Source organism: Durio zibethinus, chromosome 12, assembly GCF_047325235.1.
Source record: "Durio zibethinus cultivar Kanyao isolate XHJ-2024 chromosome 12, ASM4732523v1, whole genome shotgun sequence".
Taxonomy (NCBI): domain Eukaryota; kingdom Viridiplantae; phylum Streptophyta; class Magnoliopsida; order Malvales; family Malvaceae; genus Durio; species Durio zibethinus.
Window position 1 is genome coordinate 11,720,205 of NC_143173.1, and position 6,841 is coordinate 11,727,045.

The 6,841-nt window shown below is 27.9% G+C and overlaps 1 pseudogene; it reads left to right on the top strand.

Moving 5' to 3' along the window:
- On the top strand, nt 1-915 carry LOC111296673 (abscisic acid receptor PYL4 pseudogene; annotated as a pseudogene).
- Nucleotides 916-6,841: the final 5,926 nt, after the last annotated feature.

A 6,841-nucleotide genomic window follows, 5' to 3' on the forward strand; every position in this document is an offset into this window, starting at 1 on the left:
TCTCTTTTCTATATTTATAAAACCCTCCTTTTTTATCTCTGTTGCATATATTTCAACCTCTGCAGTCTGCCATATGCGTTTAAGTTTAACATGACCTATAATCCAAACCCACATTCATTCTCTTAGCCACCATGCCTTCCCCTCTGCAGCTCCAACGACCCCTCACAGCCACCACCACCATTGGCCGCTGCCACCATAAGCAAGCTCAGCCCACAACCCTGACTAAGTTTTTCCCTCTTCCTAGCGGTGTCTCGGTACCTGACACGGTTGCAACGTACCATATCCACACCCTTGGACCTAACCAGTGTTGTTCAGCTGTGGTTCAAGCCATCGAAGCCCCTGTCGAAACGGTTTGGTCAGTGGTTCGTCGTTTTGATAACCCTCAAGCTTACAAACACTTCCTCAAGAGCTGCAACGTCATCGTCGGTGATGGCAAAGTTGGCACTCTCCGTGAGGTCCAAGTGGTGTCCGGCCTGCCAGCGGCTTCCAGCACGGAGAGGCTAGAGATCCTTGACGACGAACATCACGTGCTTAGCTTTAGCGTGGTTGGAGGTGATCATCGGTTGAACAATTACAGGTCTGTCACAACTCTACATGCTTTTCCTAATGGTAATGGGACAGTTGTCGTCGAATCATTCATCGTTGATATACCGCCCGGTAACACCAGAGATGATACGTGCATTTTTGTTGATACCATTGTACGTTGCAACCTTCAATCTTTGGCTCAAATGGCTGAAACTACGTCTAGAAGAGAAAAATCATCATCCACATAATCATTCAAAAAAAAAAAAAAAGTGCCAAATCTCCTAAATTTTTTCCTTTTTCGATATGGGATCGATCCTTGTCAACGATGGAGTAACTGCTAAAGAAGCTCATATCGGGAATTCATAGATCAAATAGAGGACTTGATGAAGTTGAGGTGATCATATATATTACTAGTACCAAACGTCATATTTGTTTTTTTGCTTATTTCTTCACCATTTTCTTTTTGTGAAAATTTGCCTGATGTCCACAGTCAACTTTTTCTGTTCATTTCTCTATGTAAATATGAATGTATTTCTTTTTTTTTTTTTATACGTTTCAATGGAGAAGGTTTTTTTTTTATTATTATTTTATTACGTTTGGTCAGTCAAAAAGTTGCAGTAATCCATGTGAATTATCTCTGGACTACCTTCTTGTAAACATGTTTATTCATATATTTGTATTGATATAAAATATATAAATTTGTGTATTTATAACATATTTTATACAAAAATTATATGTTATAATTCGTATTGATATGAAATATAATATATTTTTTTAGTTTTTTTTCTAAATTCATATATAATTATTATTATAATTTTAAGTAGTATCATTTTCGTATTTTATTTTCATATCATATTCGTAATGTGTCACTGTATTGTATTTTAAATTGTCAGGATTATGTTCTTATTTTTCCTTCTCTTTAATCTTATTGTATGTATTGAAAATATAAAAAGAAAATTAAGAATTTCAGTCTACTCCTAACATATCATCCTCTATATATTTAGTATCCTCAACTTACAATTGGATTTTTTTTTTTTTTTTTGTTTCTTTCCATATATGTATACACACATTAATATTTTTAATGTCAAAAATCATCTACTGAACTAATCAAAATTAATATTTTTATTGTAAAGTGCACAAATATTAGTCAATACTTATTTAAAATATCACCAAATTAAGATATATATACTTTTATTAATGAAATATTTTTCATTGCAAAGTGCAAAAATATGTAAATGTACAATTTAATCACACATTGATTCCAATGCTATAAGTTTGTTTTGATAAATAATGTGCTTTTCTCCATGGCAATTAGAACAGTTGTTTAAGCATCTAATTGATACAAACTAAATAATTCCCATTTTTTATACTATAATTTTATGTCCTACTACTTCATTATTCATTCTCTTACATTTCCCTATACTATTGAGAGAATATTAAAATTACGAGTTAATAGAATAAACAGTTAATGATGAACCAAAAGCTGGTGGGTGACATGTGAGAGACTTGGCAACCATTGATATATTTAATAATCTTTAAAAGTTTCTATGGGATTTTTAATCCTTTGATCATGTTTACAAGAAAGAGGGTGAAGAATCAATTCAATATTCAAATGTTGATTATTCAAAAAAAAAAAAAAAAAAACCCTTACCTTTAGAATTTTTCGTATAAGAGCATGCACGGATAGGTTTTGAATAGTTGACAAAATGATATTTAAAAAAAATTTTAATTATATATTATCTCCTTTTGAATTTGATGAAAATTATATATCACGTATATGTAAAATATTTTTTAAAATAATATTTTAATTATTTTTAATCAATGATATATATATATATATAATATTTTTTGAGAGAGAAAGAATCAACAGCTGATTTGCCAATTGCAACTTGACATTTTATGAACGCCAACTTGTTGTAGAAAACAATGCAAGCTGATGTTAATTTTGCCCATCCTTTCTAATTATTCTTCTCTTTAATTTCTCTACCACTACTATATATTTTTGTGTTGGGCAAGGGACGGCTGGGATGCAAGTTGTATTGCAACTTGTCAGGGAGGCTTTTAATGTTCCACAACAAATGAAAAAGAAGCTATAAGAAAATGAAAGATTAGGGGTAATTTTATAACGACGTTTCATTTAAAAACATCATTAGTTTTTATATTTTTATAAAATTTAAGACGTTTTTTATCAAAACGTTATTAAATATTTAAATAGTAACATTTGTACTTATAAATACCATTGAAAATAAAAATTAGCGACGTTTATAGATTAAAACGTTTTAAATAATTCTTTCTAAAAAATTGAAGTGTTTATTGAAGGTTTTTTTTTTTTTTTACAAAAAATACCTTGAATAATCCCCTTATAAAAAAATGAATAGAGGATTATTAAAAGCGTTTTTGGTAGACAATGCCTTGAATAATTCCTTCATAAAAAATAGAAGCAATTGTTGAAGACGTTTTCTGTCAGAAATGCTTTCAATAATTTACCTAGAAAATTGTACAGGATTATTGAAGGTATTTTTGACCAAAAACGCATTCAATAATCCTTTACAACTTTTTAGGTGAATTATTGAAGCATTTTTTTATAAAAAATACCTTAAATAATCACCTCTATTTTTTATGAGCAGATTATTCAAGATATTTTTTACCTGAAACGCCTTCAATAATCCCTCATAAAAAATTGGAAGGGATTATTAAATGCATTTTTTATAAAAAATACATTCAATAATCTTTTCTTCAAAATTTAAAAGGATTATTGAAGGTGGTTTTTGCCTAATATGCCTTCAATAATCCCTTATAAAAAAGTATTCGAGACTATTAAAGGTTTTTTTGGTAGAAAATGCCTTTAATAATCCCATGTAAAAAATTAAAGGAGATTATTGAAGGAGTTTTTGGTTAAAAACGCCTTCAATAATCTCCTTATCAAAATTTAAGGGGATTATTGAAAGCGTTTTTTGCCTGAAACGCCTTCAACAATCTTCTCATAAAAAATGAAAAGAATTATTGAATGTGTTTTTGACAGAAATGCCTTGAATAATCCCCAAAAAAAAATTAAAGGGGATTATTGGAGGCGTTTTTAAACGCCTCCAATAATCCCACTTTCTCGCTGTTAAATTTTTTTTAAATTTTAAATCCACAAGACCCCTTTTATGCTTTTATGCCTAAGTTTTAGTCATTTTGTGGCTAATTTTTATTTTTTTTTCTTTCGTTTTTTCAAATTTCAAGTTAGCTTTTTTGTAATTCGGGTCAAATCTCTAAATTTTCTATCTGATTTGTTGGGTTAAATCCTTAAATTTTTTGTCTGATTTATTATGTTTCTACCACCGTTCAAGCTCTATTTCAACATTGGCAATTTTTAATGTTTAACCATTTTTTTCTTTTTTTACCAATTTATTTTGCTATTTTAGTTTTGAGTTTGGTTTTGTTTGGTTGGTGAGAAAAATTTAAGATAAAACAGAAAAGTGAAAGAAATAGGGTTTTTTTTCTGAAAAACATGAAATTGAATGTTGAATTTAGTTATAAACATGAATGAAATTTTAGGTTTAGTTTTTTTTTTCTCAACAAAATATTTTTTAAATTACTAAAAAATTGTTACTTATTAACATAAATTTGTTGATTCATTCAAGATATCCTTAGGAAACAATTCTAAAATAATCTATTATTTTTTTTTTCATCTCATCGTAGCATTTGTTTTGTTTATTTTTTTAGATCATGGTGTTTGATGAAACAACTTAATCTTACTTGAAAGGATTTATTGTGCATAAAAACCATCAACAACAGAAGATGGTAGTGACCAAGGTGGGAAAAATCTTTCATCAAATGATAGTGTTCTAAATTTATGCAATCATTAATTTCATACATTTTAAATTTTTGATTAATGTACTAAAATAATTTGAATGTTATTGTATATATTAAACTTTGTGTTCCATCCATGTTGGAACAAATTATGTATTTATAATATTCAGTTTACGAATTTAAATTCGTTTTTATTTCTTTTAATATTTTGTATTTAATGATAATAATCAATATTAAAAAAAGTTTTTTTAAATTTTTTTTAATTTAACTGCATTTGTACCTAAAAATACCTTTAAATGGTAAAATGTATCAGCGCTTTCTACTATAAATGCCACTAAATTTAGTGACATTTTATAATAAAAATGCCATTACATTAATTGCATTTTTTTTTAAATATTACTATTTTCTCTAACGTAGGTATAGGCGACACTCTTATGAGTGTTTTTGGCAAATGCCTTGAATCCTTTAGTAGCGTTTATAAATACCATTAAATGTAAAAAAAATGTCACTAAAAGCTTAATCCTTGTAGTGAAGCCACCTATTTTAAGCCTTCAACAACTAAGAATACTTGAATCTTTTTTTCTTGAGCCGATAATCTTCATTAGTTTCATCAATTAGTGCCCATACATTTCATGAGCCTATTGATTTTAGGGTTTGGTCTACCATTTCTAAAAGGACTTTCAGTTGATCTGTTTGTGCTGGAAATTGTTGTATCGTGATAATGTCAATCAGGCATTTTATTATATTTCTTTGATAATTGTTTGTTCTTAATCTGGTTAATTTCTATGTAAAATTTCTATAGGCAAGCAATAGAAACTAAAAAATAATGATCAACATTTGTCACTAAGTGGAAATGATGTTAAAGGCCTTTTAGTGTCTAAAGGGATAAAATGAACTATTTTTTTAGTATAAGTTAACTGACAAGTAGAGGTATTTTAATTATTTTGGCCGAGCTGATATGTTAAATCGATTTAAAATTTCGGGATTCATATTAGGTCAACCACCTTAACAATCTATGAGCTAGTGTCCCAAGATGATGACTTATTATACCCTAAATGGACAGTTAACTACCAACCTAGGTTAGACCTACGAGGTTAACCTTAATCTCCTATGCTGACCTAAGGTAGCCTAAGCCAAAAACTCCTCATCACGCATATATCAATAGTTCTATCTAGACATTTTTAAGGGGATTTTGAACTTTTAAGCCTTTATTTTATTATTTTCTTTTTCTTTTTTTTAAAATTGATTTTTAACTTAAGAATCGAAGCACAAATACTAAAGTCATTTCCAACCTTTGTCGTTAACGACTCTATTTCTTTCTATGGTATTTTCAAGATTTTGCCTTTTTCAAACAGCTTAGCAAAAACAAATGGTTTTACCATTTTCTTTCATAATCTTTATATTCAACTACACCCCAAGATATTGCCTAGCAATCTAGCTTAATTCTTTCACAAAGAGCTCAGCTTTTAGGTTTTTCCCCTCTCAAAATCTGTATAATTATTAATTAGAAAAAATTTGTATATCAGCCTTGTAGCTTCGTAACTGTCATTTCCTTGCAATCAACCTCACTTGATCTAAAGAATATTGATGTATATCACTGCAAATTATCGAATAGTATCCTATGAAATTAACACATATTATAATTATTGCATTTTAATTGATCAATTACAATTTAAAATTAAATAAAAGTCAATTGGCACATGGTTATGATTATATTTAATTTAATAGTGCCTAAGAAAGATGATTAATACATGGGATCTAAGAATATTAGAGCAAATATATATATATATATATATAAAACTTTCAAAACTATTTATAATTGAAATATAATGTTTTTAAAATTTTATCACTATATTATATTTCAAATTATCAAATCTAACTTTACGTGTTTAATTTTCAATGTATTTAAAGTTTAATCTCAAATCTCATAACTTTATCTTGATTTCAAAAAAATAAAATATAAGTATGGAAGCTTAACCAACCAGTTTTGGACGTAGGCCTTAAAGCCTGGGCTGAAAATGAAGCACTTTATAGGTCCATTTAAAAAGCCCAACTGAACTTCGATCATAGTTTCTCTATAGGCCCAAAAAAAAATTGGGGGAGACAAACTAGCGAGTGAGTTTACGCTATGGTACGATAAAGCAAAAATATTTTGTATAAATATGGTGTAATTAGCTAAGAAGTAATATCTTCATTGTGATTATTCAATTTGAAAAAAAAAATCGATTCAATCACTCAGTGACACTCTTTTTTACTTTTTTTCTCCCTATGTTAATTTTGTTGACCAACGACATCAAAATTTAATAATTCATGTATTTATATTGTGTAAAATATTAAAATTTATATATTTATATTATATTTTATATAAAAATTATATGTTATAATTTATGTCAACATAAAAATATAAAATTTATTTTTTTATTTTTATTATATTTATATATAATTATTGATAAAATTTTAAATCATCTCATTTTCGTATCTTATTTTTGTATCGCATTCGTATTATATTTTAGATTGACAG